Raw genomic sequence first — 16,165 nt, 5'->3', positions numbered from 1 at the left:
GGGGACTGGGGAAGTTATTTTAAGTTGGGTCTACTGTCCTTAAGGAGCTCCTGTCTTTGCTGGGAGGGGAAGCCAGGTACACATGGAAGTTACTTTATCATCCCAGATGATGGTGATGGTGAATTTGATGAGTGTTGGACAGTAAGGTCTGTAAGTCTTTGAAGAGGGGAGAACAGAGAGTGATCTTTCTGTAAGAAGAGCCACAGAATGGGGGTAATCTTTGAGCTGGAGGCATAATTGGGCTGAAGGGAGCCTCTGGACCCCTAGACAATGTCAGCATACCGCCGAGGACTGAAGATCTCTGGCTGTGGATGCAAAAGCCCCACACTCAGGCACTATGGCCACAACATGTTACCTCAACAACTTGAGCCAGCGAAGCACCGTGAATTTCCACACCTGTAGTGCAAGCCTCTAAATACCTGTGTGCTGTTTGGGAAGTGGGTGTCTGATGAGGTGGTGGGTGGGCAGGTATTCTGTGGGTACTTGGCTGAGACTGGGTGCATTGGGTGTGGGAGAGAGTTGTGAGGGTGCTGGACCCGAGGGGAGGGAGCTTCACCTGGAGCTTCCCGAGTGGAGCTGCTGGGGGGTCAGTGGGGGGCGGTGGTTGGTGGTGCAGCTTTTACCCTGGAGCTGTTTAGTCCTTGAGGCCAGCTTAAGTGGCAGGTGATTGCCACCCTGACGTTGTAAGTTCTGAAGTCCTCCCTTCTTGTTTACTGGGAATTCCCATCTTCCTGCCCATAGGGGTTCTTTGCTGTCTTAGGTGCAATTGCCCCCAATGAACCAGAACCTTTTGTGGAGAGACAATAGGAAGTCTGTCCCCTAAGTCTGAAAGGAATGCTAATTGGTTGCTTAAATTGTCCTCAGGATAGTGATGCCCAGAGTATACAGGACACCCATTCTTTGTTACCAGTTAGATGGAAACTGCTTATGTAAGCTTGTAAAGCTTTAGGCCAGAGAGAGGCAGAGTGTCTGTGGAATGTTAGAGACTGGTGTCCTGCAAATGCTGTCTTTTCTGCTTACAAAGGTAGCTGTTTAACTTCATGGGCCTTAAACTCACTTTTTCTAGAAATGTGGTCATTTCCCACCCCTCCCTTGCTTCCAGCTCCCCTACAGTGGCTGCCCTGAAAGGTTTGAGGATTCTTACTTAAGGCTTTGGGGCCTATTACTTTTTTAAAATTAATTTTTATTGAAGTATGGTTGCTTTACAATGTTGTGTTAGTTTCTGTGCAAAGTGAATCAGTTATACATATAGGCCCTGTTTTTTAGATTTCCTTCCCAATTGTGGGCCTCTCTTAAAAATAAGGGAAAGAGTGGTAAATGTGATTAAGATGGAAATGTGAGACTGTTCCTTTCCCAACCCATACTGTATGGTATTTCACCAGAAATGGTTGTAAACTTGGAGCTTGAGTGAACGTTTTCTAGAAGCCCTACTCCTCAGTTGAAATGTCATAGAAAGTTGCCAGGTTTACCCTGCATGCTCTATACTGCTTATGACATTGTTTTATCTCTCTGGCCAGTGACTCATAATGAAGGAAGTCAAAACTGAGCAAGTAACAGAAAAACTCATTTGTCCTCTTCACCTCTTCCCCCCCACCCCCCCAACTACCCTAGTCACGAACACCGCCTAACATTTTCTATATGTCTTTGGAAACTTTGATTTCTTTTAATAGGACAAGGCAGTGAGTGATCATCATCATTGCCTGGTTCCACTCCTTGAGGCCCAGTTGTGAGAATCTTCTCCAAAAAAAAAAAAAAAAACCACACAAAGAAAATCCCATCCCCAAACGTGCAGTCTGCCCACAGGAAGTGATTCATGGGGCTCAGTTCATGCAAACCTGGTGGGGTAGGAGGTGGAAGGCTGGGAACTGGGTCTGGGAAAAGACAGCCCCAGAGAGGCTGCTCAGACCTTAATGGTTTCTGCTGGAAGAAAGTGGAAAACAGAATGACTAAGAGTCCTGTAATAAGAGTTGTTTGTTTAGCGAAGTGAGCTAATATTGAAGTTCACTGGCAGATAAGACAAGAGAAATAGCAGTTGTCAGGGGAGGTGACTCTTTGGAGCCCTGCCTTTTTATTTTGTAAGAGATCAAAGACATTTCTCAGTCTTCAGGCATTTATTAGTGGAAGGCTGATCTGCAGTTCAAGCCCTGGTTTTCTCTTCTTCAGAAAAAAGGGTCTAAGCCGAGATAATGATCTAACAGTCTCCAAAAGCTGCTCCCCATGCGCCCCCCCACCCCTGCCGGCCTCTTTTTTTAAACTTTTCCCTCCAAAGTTAGACTGTGGAGGCTGGTGAATCTCTTTCCCCAGCTGCTTACCGAGTGCCATGTTGTCAGAGAGAGAAGGAACCCTTTTGTCTTCTCGTGTGAGTCTGTCCTCTGGGCTTCAGACTGCCATTTTCTCTTCTTTTCCCCCATATTGAAAATACAAATGAATCCATTTCTCCAGAGCAGTTTGGAAGCAAGGACCCTTTAAGTGTGGGCTGTGTGAATAGCATGCCGCTTGCAGAGCCAGGGCCACAGGAGGCCAGAGTCCCCCAGTCGAATGAGAAGTATCTAAACACACCTGAACTAACAAGTCCATTTCAAACTCCCTGTGTTTTACAAAGTGAGCTTTCAGGGTAGGGGTTAATAAAAGCTGGGCTGAAGTGTACTTTTTGCCTTAAGCCCATCAGAACATGGCCAAGGGCTATGAGTATCCTGAGTATTCTGTGAGTGATCTCTTTAAAAATAAACTAAATACATGATCTTCAGGCTTAATTCCATTCTTAGTGAATATTAACTGGCAGAGCAAAATGGCCATCCAGAAAGTTCCGTGAAGCCTGGCAACAATTCTTTCCTCCTTATTTCGGTAACCAGAGACCAACCCAGACTTCTGCCACATCTTCCCTTTCCAGTGTGAAACCTCTGTGATCCTGCAGAGAAAAAAGTAATCCTCGTCAAGTTGGTTCTTGGAGGAAGAAAAACAGTTTCTGAACACCAAAGCTATGAAATAGAAAGATTCCACATGAAACACTCCTTTCCCTCCTTGTCTTCTTCTCCCCTTCTCCCTCCAAGATGTAACTGCTTTCTTTGCATGGGTGAGGGGGACGGGAGGGCACCGTGACCACGATCTCATCAGTCCCGCAGAGAACCTCTGGTTCAAACAGAATGATCACAGGCACAGGGAGCTGGGTTTGGGGTGTGATCCCAGCTTACAAAGTCAGGCACCACTTCTTGCTCATCTGGGCAGCTTTGAGCAAGTCACTCAATGTCATGGGAATCTTTCTCCTGTAAAATGGGATTGAGGGGACCATCCCAGAGAATCCCTGTATCCAGGGAGATGATGAATGAGAAGGGCCAGGCTGACACCTGCTCTGAGGTGGAAATTGCTTCTGTTTCCGCAACCTGTGCCCATGCCCAGAGTATTTCCATAGCCCACAGGTTCTCAAGGAACCTAGGGGAGTGACTTTGCCCCCTAGGGGACCTTTGGCGATATCTGGAGATGATTTTAGTTATTATAGCTGGGAGGTGAGGTACTGCTGGCATCTGGTGGGTACAGGCCAGGGATGCTGCTGAATATCCTGCGACACAGGACAGCTGCGGCTCCTCTCCAGCCCGACATAGAGTGATCTGTCCCCAGATGTCGGGAAAGCTGAAGTTGAGCAGCTGGGGTGAGGAGGGGACTGGGCTTAAGCCCGATGTTGAAAGATTCTTGGTGTACGTGTGCTTTACAGATGATTGTAATGAAGTGAACTTTCTCCAGATCAGCCTCCTTCTTCTGTAGAAAGTGCACACCCTGTGCGCATCCTGGGGCCCTTGGGAGGAGGGAGGCCCTGAGGTCCAGATAATGTGTTTCCTGTGGGATCTACCGCCCGCGGTGGGCAGGATGAGGTGTTCCTTGGCTTCTTCCTTCCAGGGTTTGCCCAGGGGGTCCTCCCACCTCTGGGGCTCACACTCGGGCCCCATCTGCTTGGAGCACTTGTCACGGATCTGAGCCAGCCACTCTGGAAAGCTCTCAGTGGGGAGGGGAGACATCAGTCCAGTGGGGGAGGAGTGATAGCCGGTTTCTGGTCCAGAGCACAGCACAGGGGGCTTCAGTCTGGCATGGGATGGGTTGTTCCCCAGTGTGGCAGCCTGAAGCACCAGCTATTACCCATTGGCAAGTTCAGATGGGAATTGGGTTGTTCTTGGTGAAGCAGTTCAGTGACTGGTATCAGGGCTTGTGAAATTCTGTTTTCAGCTCTTCATAGGCCAACCTAAACTGGAACATTTTAAAAAAATGTGCTTAGTGTACTTAACAGAACTTGCTGAAGACACTTATGAAATGGGCTGGAGCGTGTGGTCGCTGGAGCGTGTGGTCGCTGTGGTGGGGTTACAGGGAAACCTCAGTTACTTGGGGACCACCCCCCACTTCTCTGTACCAGATTCTTCCTTTATGGCACCAGATGAAAAGAAGGAGCCGAAATTGGAAATGTTGCTTTTTATTTAAACTCTAACAACCAAAGTAAACTTTGAAAAGATTTGGGGAATAGTAGATTCAATATACCGGAGAAGGCACTGGCGACCCACTCCAGTACTCTTGCCTGGAAACTCCCATGGACAGAGGAGCCTGGTGGGCTGCCGTCCATGGTGTCGCGAAGAATCAGACATGACTGAGCGACTTCACTTTCACTTTTCACTTTCATGCGTTGGAGAAGGAAATGGCAACCCACTCCAGTGTTCTTGCCTGGAGAATCCCCGGGACGGGGGAGCCTGGTGGGCTGCCGTCTATGGGGTCGCACAGTCGGACACGACTGACGTGACTTAGCAGCAGCAGCAGCAGCAGATTCAATATACAGCTAAATTTCTTTTTGTTTGTAACAGGTTCTTCTAATGTAACTTTCAGAAGCTTGCACTGATGGGACAGAAATTATAGCGCACATCCTTCACCTAGACCAAGTGCTCAGACCCAGTTTTTTAAAAATATTTGTCATCCTGAAGATTGAGAACTCCGGGCAACTTAAGCTTCAATACAATAAAGAAAACTTATTAATATGTTTTGTTGCACTGAGCTTACTGAGGGCGAATGTGGACTCATGTTTTTCAGACTTCATCCGTAGCGAGTTCTGGCTGCTGTGAAATAACAGCTGGGCGACCACCTTCTTGCTCTGTGTTCACTTGCTGAGTGACCTTGACATGCTTAATCTATGAGTCTGTTTCCTCAGCCACAGAAGGAAGGAATTGGTCAGGCTGCTTTCAGGGTCCTCAAGTCCCAGCTGTCTGCAGCTCTCCAGAGTGGGTTTTCAGGTAGACAGTTAGCCAGGGCTTAGCTGGCCAGGAACGCTTCGTTCTTTAAATGCTAGACCTCTGTGATTTTTCACCTTAACTCGACAGGTGACCCCTGTGTGGCATTTCTGCCTGGAACAGAGGATGCTTCGGTTTGTCTGGGGGGGTGGTGGGGTGTGTGTGTGTGGCTGTACTGGATCTTTGTTGTTGCTCATGGGCTTTCTCTAGTTGCGACGAGCGAGGGCTTCTCATTGCAGTGCCTTATTGCAGAGCGTGGTCTCCAGGCACTCAGGCTTCAGTAGTTGTGGTGCTCAAGCTTAGTTGCTCCTGGTAGGTGGGATCTTCCTGCCCCAGGGATTGAACCCGTGTTCCTTGCATTGGCAGGCAGAGTCTTAACCACTGGAGCACCAGGGAAGTCCTGGTTTTGGCAATGGGAGAGGATCCTGGATGAACCCCTAAATTCACTGGCCCTCTCAGCAGGACTATTTGCAGGGCTTTCATATTTGCTGGGGAGAAGGAAATGGCAACCCACTCCAGTGTTCTTGCCTGGAGAATCCTGTGGACGGAGGAGCCTGGGGGGCTGCTGTCCTTAGAGTCACACAGAGTCGGACACGACTGAAGCGACTTAGCATGCATGCATTGGAGAAGGAAATGGCAACCCACTCCAGTGTTCTTGTCTGGAGAATCCCGGGAACAGAGGAGCCTGGTGGGCTGCTATCTATGGGGTCGCACAGAGTTGGACACAACTGAAGCGACTTAGCAGCAGCAGCAGCATATTTGATGCTCTATCAAACAGTTGTCCTGGGCCATCCTTGGCATGGAAGATGGAAAAGAACATTCTGATACTTACATATGAAGGAGAGGCAGAGCAGCAGATCTCAGAGCAGACCTCTGGTGCTCAAAGGCCAGATGGAACCAAAGGAACTGTTACTACTCAATGAGCAAATTGAAAAAAAAAAGAAAAAAGCTGGTCTCTGGAAGAAGCTAGAAAGTTTACTCGTGTGTATGTGTTTTAAGTAAAATAGACTTCACCCGAAGTATTAACAGATTTGCTTTTTGTTCACTTCTTCTGCTCTGGCGCCTGAGATTTGGTGGGTATTCAGTAACTCTTTGAAGATGGATAAGAAGTCAGTTTCCCTGGTAGGGAGGCAGCATGGGACAGCATGGGAAAAAGCTCTGTTTACCCCAGCCTCCATTTCTCCACCCGGGTCTGGCTCTGAGTTCTGGCCCTGCTCCTGTACAAGTTACATGACCTTGGTCAAGCCCCTTTAGTTCTCTAAAGTCGGGGAAGGCAGGATGCACTGGGGTTGAGCCATCTTTGTATTCTCACATAGTAGCAGTGTGCCTGGGCTTCCTCGGTGGCTCAGCTGGCAAAGAACCTGCCTCGCAATGCAGGAGATGCAAAAGGTGCAGGTTAGATCCCTGAGTTGGGAAGATCCCCTGGAAAAGGAAATGGCAACTCAGTCCAGTATTCTTGCCTGGAAAATCCTGTGGACAAAGGAGCCTGGCGGGCGAGAGTCCATGGGGTCAGAGAGACCTGGACATGACTGAGCCACACGCACGCACGTGCAGCAGTGTGCCCTGCGTACCGTTCGTGCTGCGACTGGGTCCCGGTGTCTTTCTGGAGCTGTGTGCTCTGCTTCTGATCTCCCAGCCCCGTGTCCAAGTCTGCCGGTTTCATGTCGGCCCCCAGATGGCAGTGGGTCACAGATCTCTGGGCACAGGGATGTGTGGGCCCCGGGCCTGCCTCTCTGCCCGAATGTACTGGCGGGCTCCGCGTCACCATCAGCTCTGGACTTTGGCATGTCCATGTCCTTGGCTGTGGCTCCCACCACCATTTTCGGACACTTTACAGGCCCCACTTGGAGCCAATGGGAGGAAACCTAATTTCCTGCCACAGGAAATGGTTCAGCTGGTGAAGAATATATTTAAGGAATAAAACCTCTGTCAGAGGAGCTTGAGAGCGTTGCTGGAGAAACTCTTGAGGGTCTCTCATCAGGAAGCCGCTGGGTGTGGGACAAGACCTCAGCCCAGAGGCGGACTGTGCTGTTAGCCCCAGCAGCTGGTCTGGGGCCATGCTGAGAAAGGACTGGGTCAGGGAGAGGGGCAGGCTGGAAATAGACCCTTTTCTGCAGTGGAGCGTGTTTATGGTAACATCAGCTCAGAATTAAGACTTATTTATTGGATTTACTTAAAATGGGCCCCGTGCCCCGTGAGGCTGGGAGGGTGTGTACTGGACACGTGGACTAAATTAGATCCAGTGGCTGAAACTCCCAGTTCACTATTAACCCCTTGGTGAGCATTCCTGGGGGTTTTGAGTGGGACAGAGGGAGAGACACTACCAGGGCTAGCTCTGTGCAGCCTTGAGCCCAAAGGAGTGGTCGGTGATGCATAAAAGGACATGAATGAGATGCCCTCCTCGCCGTGAGGTTGCGCAGAAGCAGGGGCATGAACTAGATGACTGCTTCTTATTTTGAATATTTGTTGTTTATTTATTTGGCTCCACGGGTCTTACCTGTGGCACGTGGGATTTTCGTTGCAGTCTGTGCGCTTTTCTCTAGTTGAGGCACATGGGTTCGGTAGTTGTGGCACACTGGCTTACTTGCCCCATGGCATGTGGGGTCTTAGTTCCCCGACCAAGGATTGAGCCCACATCCCCTCACTGGATGGCAGATTCTTAACCACTGGACCACCAGGGATGTCCCAGGTGACTTCTTGAGGATACTGCCAAGCCAGACCGGTGGTCATGTGCTCAGGAGCTGGAGAGAGTGGTGATGTCTTCCCACCATCAGGCCTGGCCTGGCAACCAGGAGACCTGCTCTGCAGCTAAAACCTGGGTGCAGACAGCTGTGTGGTCCTGGGAGTGGGGTGCCTTTCCTCTCGATGGAGTGAGGCGGGACCATTATGAGACTTGCCCTATGACCCAACTGCATCTCGGTGAGGCTTCTCTGAGATAAGGAGCGCGAGAGTCTTGTGAAGACTGGAAGCAGCAGGCTACCCAAGGCCTCGCTGTGGCTCCAGGGCTGTGGGCCCAGATGGCCCAGGCAGGGGCAGTGCCTGCTGTCCTGAGCTCCTCCTGGGGACCTTTCTCCTCCGGGCACTGTCATAGTGATGGGGGTGGTCATAGTGATGCCACAGAAATGACAATGGGTTGACGCCATGTACTGTGTCCTAGCTCTTCGCCGAAAGCTTTCCCTGGAATGCCATTTAGTCCTCCCAACAATCCAGCAAAGCGACTTATTTAAGATGAAAGATAATTAAGACCAAGACATTAAGCAATCTGATCAAGTTTACACAGCTATTGACCAGAGAGTCCGTATTTGAATCCAGGTTTATCCAAGTCCAAAGCCCCAAAGTCCTTTTTTTTTTTTTTTTAAATTGTAGTATATTTGACATACAACAAACTGCATGTTTTTCCACTGTACAGTTTGGTCAATTGTGACCTGTGTATATACCTGCAGAACCACCACCAGGGATAAAACCATCATATATGACCCAGCGATCCCCCTCCTAGGCATATACGCGGAGGAAACCAAAATTGAAAAAGATACATGTATCCCATTGGTCATTGCAGCACTATTTACAATAGCTAGAACGTGGAAGCAACCTAGATGTCCACCAACAGATGGATAAAGAAGTTGTGGTACATATACACAATGGATATTCAGTTCATCTCAGTCGCTCAGTCGTGTCCGACTCTTTGCGACCCCATGAATCGCAGCACGCCAGGCCTCCCTGTCCATCACCATCTCCCGGAGTTCACTCAAACTCACGTTCCTCAGCCATAAAAAGGAACGCATTTGAGTCAATTCTGATGAGGTGCATGAACCTAGAACCTATTATACAGAGTGAAGTGAGTCAGAAAGAGAAAGATAAATATCGTATTCTAACACACATATCCACTCCAGTACTCTTGCCTGGAAAATCCCATGGACGGAGGAGCCTGGTGGGCTGCAATCCATGGGGTCACTAAGAGTCGGGCACGACTGAGCGACTTCACTTTCACTTTTCACTTTCATGCATTGGAGATGGAAATGGCAACCCACTCCAGTGTTCTTGGCCTGGAGAGTTCCAGGGACGGGGAGCCTGATGGGCTGCCGTCTATGGGGTCACACAGAGTCGGACACGACTGAAGCGACTTAGCAGCAGCAGCAGCAACACACATATACGGAATCTAGAAAAATGGTTCTGAAGAATTTATTTTCAAGGCAGCAGTGGAGAAACAGACATAGAGAACAGACTTATGGACATGGGGAGAAGGGAGGAGAGGGTGAGATGTACGGAAAGAGTAACCTGGAAACTTACATTACCGTATGTAAAATGGATAGCCAATGGGAATTTGCTGTATGGCTCAGGAAACTGGAACAGGGGCTCTGTATCAACCTAGAGGGGTGGGCTGGGGAGGGAGATGGGAGGGAAGTTCAAAAGGGAGGGGATATATGTATAGCTATAGCTGATTCAAGTTGAGGTTTGACAGAAAACAATAAAATTCTGTAAAGCAATTATCCTTCAATTAAAAAAAGAAACCACCGCCAGGAGTCAAGTTACCAACCATCACCTTTATTCCTTGATAAGCTCCCTGTCCCATCCCCCTCCAAGCGCCATCCTGAGGCAACCGAGGATCTGCTTGGTGTCATGCAAATGTAAGGTGGCACTGTCCCTTGACTTTACTGTATATGATGTTATACAAACAGAGCCACGCCTGGCTTCTTTCACTGAGAATGATTGTTCTTCTGTTTATCCACGTTGTTTGTATCAATGGTTCATCCTTTTTTGTTGCTAGACTCTGTATGGCTGTTTCAGTTTGTTTGTTCATTCACTTGTTGAGAAGCACTGGGTCCTCTCCAGTTTGGGGCCCTTATGAATACAGCTGGGATGAACATTCGTGCACACGTGTTTGTGTGGACAGATGCCTTTGCTGCTCTCGGGTAAGGCTCCGGAGTGGATCGGGTGGATCATATGGTGGGTTTATATTTTGAACTTTTATGAAATTTCTAAGCTGGTTTTCACAGTAGTTGTACCATTTTACATTCCCACCAGCAACATAAGAAGTTTTAGTTGCTCCGCATCCCTGCCGGGACGTGTCAGTCTTTTCAGTAGCAACTGTTTTAGTAATGATGGAATGGCATCTCATTGTTTTAGTTTGGACTTCTCTAATGACTAGTGATGTCAGGCATCTTTTCATCCTCCTTTTTTTGGCCACATTTATATCTTTTTGTGTAGCGTCTGTTCAAGTCACTTACCTGTTTTGTTTTTTAATAGTTGGGTTGTTTGTTTTCTTATTAGTGAGTTTTCAGAGTTCTTTATGTGTTTTGGAAATAGGTCTTTTATCAAATATGTTGGTGGTTTAATCACTAAGTTGTGTCTGACTCTTGCAACCTCATGGACTGTAGCCCACCAGGCTCCTCTGTCCATAGGATTTCCCAGGCAAGAATACTGGAGTGTGTCGCCATTTCCTTCTCCAGGGGATCTTCCTGACCCAGGAATGGAACTGGGGTCTCCTACACTGCAAGCAGATTCTTCACCGACTGAGCTACAAAGGAAGCCCCATCAAATATATTCTTTGCAAATATTTTCTCCTAATTTGTGGATTGTCTTTTTTATTCTCTTAACAGGGTCTTTTCAAAGACCAGAGGCTTAGGCTTTGATGGTGTCCAGTATGTCAACTTTAAAAAAAGTTGGAATATGTTTCTGATGTAGTATCTTTGCCCATCTCAAGGCCACAAAGATGCTGTCCTCTGTCTTCTTCCAGAAGTTGCATAGTTTAAAGCTTTATATTATGACCCACCTTAGTTAATTTCTGTATAAGGTACAAGGTGTAGATTGCATCTTATTTTCCTCCCATGTGGCCGTCCTGTTGTTCTAGCACCATTTGTTGAAAATGGTCTCTGATTTCTCTACTAAATTATCTTTGGACCTTTTTCAGAAAATAGTGGATCATATCTATGTGGCTGTTTCTGGACTCTGAGTGTCCATTGATCTGTACCTTGATTATTGTACCTTCCTTGGTTTAAAAAAAAAATTATACTATTAAAATAATTCACGTATGTAGTTTAAAAATTCAAGAAGTCCGTGAAGACCTCAGTCTCTCTTGATTTTCTAATTAATATTCTTATTTTTTATTTCCAGGAATGTTTTTCAATAGTTTGCAAATGTTCCTGTATTAGGATTCCAGTGGCTTGTCTCCCTGAGAGTAGTTTTTGTTCTGTTTCATTCTGTTTGGAAGTTTTTTTCTGCTCCCTACATTGTCTCAGACTTCTTTTTTTCTTCCCTACTAAGTCTGTCTCTGTGGGGATTCCGGATGTGCGGATGTGCGTCTCTAATAGAGAGTGTGGCCGTGAAAAGCTGAGTGCCTGCTGGTGTATGGCGATGGGAGGGGCTTGTTGGCAAATGGGCTTCCCTGCAGGGCAGGCTTGCGGGAACTGGGTCGTTTTGTTGGGTGATTCCCAGATGTCAGTGTTGCAGGCCTTTTCTCCTGGGCTGAGCTGTTTAATTCCTCTACAGATGGGAGTGGGGGCATGGGCCTCACTGTTAGTGTCCTGGGTGCCTGGTGAACAAGGGAGCCTTCACGAAATCCTGCTTCTAACCCTCGTCTGACTTCACCCCTAGCTGTGCCCTGTGACCCCATCTAGAGCTGTGCACTCCGGATCATTCTCCACAGAGAGCAGACCTGTCTCTGGCAGGCCTGGGGAGGTCCTGTTTGTGGGGAGGCTGGCAGGGAAGGAGCTGGGACCTGCCAGCCTCTTCTGCAGACTTGAGCCCCATCTTCCTATTCTCAGCCGAGTCTTGACATGTGTGCGGTGCCTCCAACTCCTGAGTCTTCCCAGGTTTTGAGGCCCAGTGGGAGTCACTTCTGTTGGCTTCCTCTGATGACGCTTGGTCTCAGCTCACGTCACTGCTAAGTCTGGTCCCATTTGGCCAGCTGCTTTCCAGTTTCGTCTGATCTGCCCTTCTACTCATTGTCTTGGGCAGGACGGAGAGAAATGCATCCATCCAGTTTGTTGTATTTGACCAAAGACTTTCCTAGTCTCTCCCACCGCTTCCCCTCCTCCCCTCCCCCCATTCTCTTCCTCCCCTCCCTCCATCCCTCTCCTTCCCACCCTCCACCACTTGCCTCCTCTCTCTCCTCCACCTCCCTCCCATCCTCTATCCCTTGCCCCCTCCCCCATCTCACCTTCCCAGTCTCATGCCCCCTCCCATTTATCACCACCCCCTTCTTGCTCCTTCCGTTATGTTTGGAGCTTTATCTGCTGTAATACTGCAGGTAGACAGCCAGGATCTTTAGGCCCTGAGAAGAAACAACCCATGTGACCCAGAAGGGATTGGATGAGGAGTCAGGATGCTGAGGTCTCTGCCTGCCAGTGTGATGTGCCTTCTGCCCTCCTTGACTCTCCTTCCCTGCCATCAACTACCCAAACCCATAAGGGCTGTACCCTCACATAGCATGTGCAGGCCTGTGCGTCCACGGCCTCCCATTTCTGCCCACTCTGCACCCTTCTCTCCCTTGCAGGCCCCCGAGCAGGTGTGGGGCCCAGGGTCACTCTGGATCTCTGGTTCGGCTGTTAGCGGTCCTGGGGGTTAGGCTGTTAGGGTGGCGTGTGGGCACCCCTCTGCGCCAGGAGTGCCCGGAGTTTCCTGTCTCCGCCTTCCCTGCTGAGGCCCGGGCCACGTGCACGGCTGGCGGGAACGTGGCCTTCTGCTCGCTCTCTCAGGTTGTCCGTCGCCTGGAAAGGGGGACCCTTCTCTTCTATTGTCCACCATCACCCTCTTCCTACCCTGTATTACTATTTTTTAATTTCTGTTTTGTAAATGGATGTTTTGCATCGTTTTTTAAGATTCCATGTATAAGTGATATCATATAATATTTGTCTTTCTGTGTCTGACTTACTTCATTCAATATGACCATCTCTAGGCCCATCCATGCCACTGTAAATGACACTATTTTGTTCTTTTTTAAGGCTGAGTAATACTCTGTTGTATATAAACACCATATTTTCTTTGTCCAGTCCTCCTCCATCAGTGGACGTTTTGGTTGCTTCCATGTCCTGGCGATTGTAAATAGTGCTGCATTAAAAAAAGAGCCTTCCATCAGCTGGGTGGGGAAGGGGGACTCCCTGCACAGCCTCCCTCCTTCGTGCTAGTCTGAGCATCTCTCCACGGACGCTCCATGTGGAGGCCACTCCAGCTGTTCAGCTGTCTCTTTTGGGGGGATTTTGGCAAACACTGAAGAGGGAGCGTGGCCACATCCCTCTCTGTGGGCACACAGTGGCTTTTCAAGAATAGGAACAGCTAAGTCCTTCTCTGTCCCCACTAGTCACCTCCCACTCCCCCTTTTTCTCCCGCTCAGCCCCACAGCTCACCTCACTTATCCAGGGCTGACTTTGGAGAGGGTCCGTTGTGGTGTGCAATGCTCATTGGTTGGTACTTCACTAAGGACTTTTTTAAAAATAATTTTATTATTTACTTTTGGCTGTGCTAGATCTTCGTTGCTGGATGTGGGCTTTTGCTGGTTATGGTGAGCAGGGGCCACTCTGAACTGTGGGCGTCACATTCCAGTGGCTTCTCTTGTTGCAGAGTATGGGCTCTAGGGTGTGTAGGCTTCAGTTGTTGGGGTGGATAGGCTCAGCAGTTGTGGTTCCCAGGCTCTAGAGCACAGGGTCAATAGCTGTGGTGCACAGACTTAGTTTCTCTGTGGCACGTGGGATCTTCCCAGATCAGGGGTCAACCTGTGTCTCCTGCACTGGCAGGCAGATTCTTCACCATTGCACCACCAGGGAAGCCCCCAGAAAGCACTTTTGAGTGCATGAAGTCAAGTGCAGTAGTGGGAGGAGAATGTTCCCATTTTACAGATGAGGTAACTGAGGGGTCCAGAGACCTCAAGACTTGCCCAGGGTCTCACAGGCAGAAGAGTAGAACCTCGTCTTGACCCCAGGTCTCATGACTCCACATCTGGCCGTCTGCCTTCCGCGTCTCAGGGGCGAGTCCCAGGCTGTCTTCTCTCGTTCTGCCTGCTAATTACTGTTTTGGGGCTGTTGGGGTTCCTTGGTGTGGGGCCCCACAGGAGGGAAGTAATTACACCCTTGGCGTTGGCCCTTAGTCAGCAGCTCCCCAGCAGCCCCTGTGCCATAGCCCGGCTCTGACCTCTGTCCCTCCTTCCCCCTGCCCGGGCCAGTGACTCAGAGAGTTTGCCTGGATTCCTGTTTCTGTCTCTTTGGTTGGTACTTCTGGTGGCATCTGGCAGGCCCCTCCCTCACAGTGTCCATAAATTCTGTTTATTCAGGAAAACAGGTACCCTCAGTCGAATGGGGACAGGGAGAGAGAACTTTAAATGCCTCTCCACCAGCCCTGCCCAGCCATCAGAAACGTCCAGCCCACTGACCAGTGGGGTCCAGGGATGAGCCTTCTTGTAGGAAGGACAGCACTGCCTTTGGGGGCCTCTCCCTATCTCTAAGAGCATCCATTGCATCCACTCTTCTCTTGTGCTGGGGGGCAAGCAGCTTGGCTTGTGGGATCGTAGTTCCCCAACCAGGCATCGAACCTAGACTCTCAGCAGTGAAAGCAGGGAGGCGTCTAACCACTGGACCACCAGAGAATTCCCCGTCTCATCCACTCTTGACTGTTCCACCACCACTGCCTCCAGTCTGCTTGTCCCACAGCCAGAATTTCATACACACATGCACACACACACTCTTGCCACTTACACACCTCAGAGGGTTCCTGTGGCTCTTAGGAAGAAGGCAGAACCAGAGTCGGAGACCCTGTGGAGGCACCCCTTCCTGCACCCCAGCCTCCCTCCTCTCTGGCACTCTGGCCTCCATCTGGTCTGCCTCCTCATTATGCTTTCCGCCTTCTCAGAACCTTAGCACATGCTCTCTCTCTACCCGGAATGTCCTCCTCTCAGCCCCCTTTGTCTGCTTACTTGCCTTTTAGACTTTCTGGTCAACCACCATCCCCTCAGAGATGCCCTGTCTTGCCCTTCAGTGAAGCATGGTCCCCAGGGTCATATGCGCTCGCAGCTCCCTGCTCTTCGCTTGCCATTGTCGCTGACCTGATTACTAGATTAACATTGGCCTTGCCCATGGAAGCTCATGGAAGCCGGGACCGCTTTGTGGCCTCTTTTCCTCTCTTTCCCTCACTGCTGTATCCCTCGTGCCACAGAAAGTAGGAGCTCGTGAAATACTTGTTAGATAAAACATTCCTTTTTTCCCCTTCTTCTTCTTTATAATTTGGCTGCACCAACTCTTAGTTGTGGCATGCAAAACCTTTAGTTGAGGGCATGCGGGATCTAGTTCCCCAACCAGGGATTGAACTCGGGCCCCCTGCATTGCGAGCATGGAGTCTTAGCCCCTGGACCACCAGGGAAATCCCTTGATAAAGAATTCTGTGTGTATGGACTCTATCCTCACCCGTCTAATCCTGGTTGTCCCTGAAGGCTCGCATCTTTTCAGAAGCCCCCTGTCTCCTACCTGCCTCTTGGCTGATGGTGCCCCTGCCATTCGAGCTCCCCAGTTGTCACGGCCTATGGCACTGCTCCAACTGTCCTTCGGGCCGATGACCCAGGGATTTTAGAGGAAGATTCTGATATAATGGGTTGGGGTAGGCTCTCCGGTTTTGCCTTTTAGGAGAGCTCCCGTGGACACATGCCACTGGTCCATCAAGGACCACAGTTTGTAGCCTGGGCGGGGGGATGCGGTGGGCACCAGGTCAACTGCTCAGAGGCCAAGTCACCACAGAAGACATGGCTTGCACAGGGACAGGACGCTGCCGAGGGTGGTGGGTTGGGCCGAGCTGGGCTGGGGACTGAGGCAGAACCAGGCCTGGAGTGGGGTCGCAGCTCTGCTCACACACGACCTTGTAGGCCTGAGCTCTGAGCTAGGGGAGAGCCGTGGACGGGGCGCCTGGGCCACCAGCAAGAAGCCCGCACA

General features: G+C 49.7%; 1 protein-coding gene across 2 annotated transcripts in view; it reads left to right on the top strand.

Moving 5' to 3' along the window:
- Positions 1–16,165, top strand: part of LOC120852520 (mothers against decapentaplegic homolog 3) — a 128,014-nt gene that overhangs the window by 83,528 nt on the left and 28,321 nt on the right. The gene's annotated exons all lie outside the window — the stretch shown is intronic.

This window comes from Oryx dammah, unplaced genomic scaffold (genome assembly GCF_014754425.2).
Source record: "Oryx dammah isolate SB20612 unplaced genomic scaffold, SCBI_Odam_1.1 HiC_scaffold_26, whole genome shotgun sequence".
In the NCBI taxonomy this organism is placed as follows: Eukaryota; Metazoa; Chordata; class Mammalia; order Artiodactyla; family Bovidae; genus Oryx; species Oryx dammah.
This window is presented reverse-complemented; position numbering and strand designations above follow the sequence as displayed.